We start from the raw sequence: 1,034 nt of genomic DNA, 5'->3' as shown, positions 1-1,034 counted from the left end.
TACAAAAGATCGGAGCAATCCAAACCTCAAATTGCCGCTTCTGTGACGAGGAGAGAGAAACATCAGAACACATCCTCTGCTATTGCAGTGCACTCACCCAACGTAGGTTCAAAGTTCCCAGCAAGCCCTTTTTAGGGCCTGCTGACATATGGATCTTATCCCCCAAGGACGTGGTTGGCTTCATAAAGCTAGTCTCGCCAGAATGGGGGAGTCACATACTGTAACTCAGGATCTCTATTCATCAATAATAGATGGTCTTGAGTTCAGTCGATACCAAGGTATCTCAGTGACAAACATGTTACTGAGATAACTTGCGTATTTCACATCAAAAGGGTATATCACAATAGTCCTAAAATCTGGACGCAGTGATCTTCACCCGACAAACGAGGATTTTAGGATTTTTGAAGAACTTCTTATGGAAATTTAATTGCGAAATCTAGATCTAGAAAATCTTCCGCGCATTCCTCTGGTAAATCTTTCAGAAATTCCTACCCTATAATTCCTCCAAAGATTCTATCGGTAAATAAATTATACTGGAAATTAAATCTCCGGAAGTTTGTTTCAACTAGCAATAATCGCACATCGGTAGTACCTCATTGGTTACGATGTCGCCACTGCGCAAAGCTTTTGTTTAAGAATTCTTCCGAAAGTTTTTTCCAAGAACTCCTCCACAAATTCTTCCAAGAATCTCCCCGGCAATTCCCACGGAAACTTCTGAAGAATTCGCCCAGAAAATCCTACATGATTTTCGTGGAAATTTCCTGGAAAACACCTCCGACGTATCGTTAGGAAATCACTTCGGAAATTATTTTGCTTTTTTCTTCATAGACTTCTTTAGAAATCCTCCAAGAAGTCTCTCAAAAACACCTACAAAAATATCCGTAAAACATCTTTCAGAAATATCTCTGTATGTTCCCCTGGAAATTTCTCTAGAAAATGCCTCAAGGAACTGCTCCGGGAAATTCTTACATCATGATCAATTCACGACGGAAGTTTTGTGAGAATATCAAAAAAATTCATAAAAGATTTTGATG

At 39.4% G+C, this 1,034-nt stretch overlaps 1 pseudogene; it reads right to left on the bottom strand.

The window, feature by feature from the left end:
• Positions 1–460: 460 nt before the first annotated feature.
• LOC134208436 (U4 spliceosomal RNA) lies at positions 461–626 on the bottom strand (annotated as a pseudogene).
• Positions 627–1,034: the final 408 nt, after the last annotated feature.

This window comes from Armigeres subalbatus, chromosome 1, assembly GCF_024139115.2.
Source record: "Armigeres subalbatus isolate Guangzhou_Male chromosome 1, GZ_Asu_2, whole genome shotgun sequence".
Classification (NCBI taxonomy): Eukaryota; Metazoa; Arthropoda; class Insecta; order Diptera; family Culicidae; genus Armigeres; species Armigeres subalbatus.
Note: the sequence above shows the minus strand (reverse complement) of the source record. Positions and strands in the feature narration are given on the sequence as shown.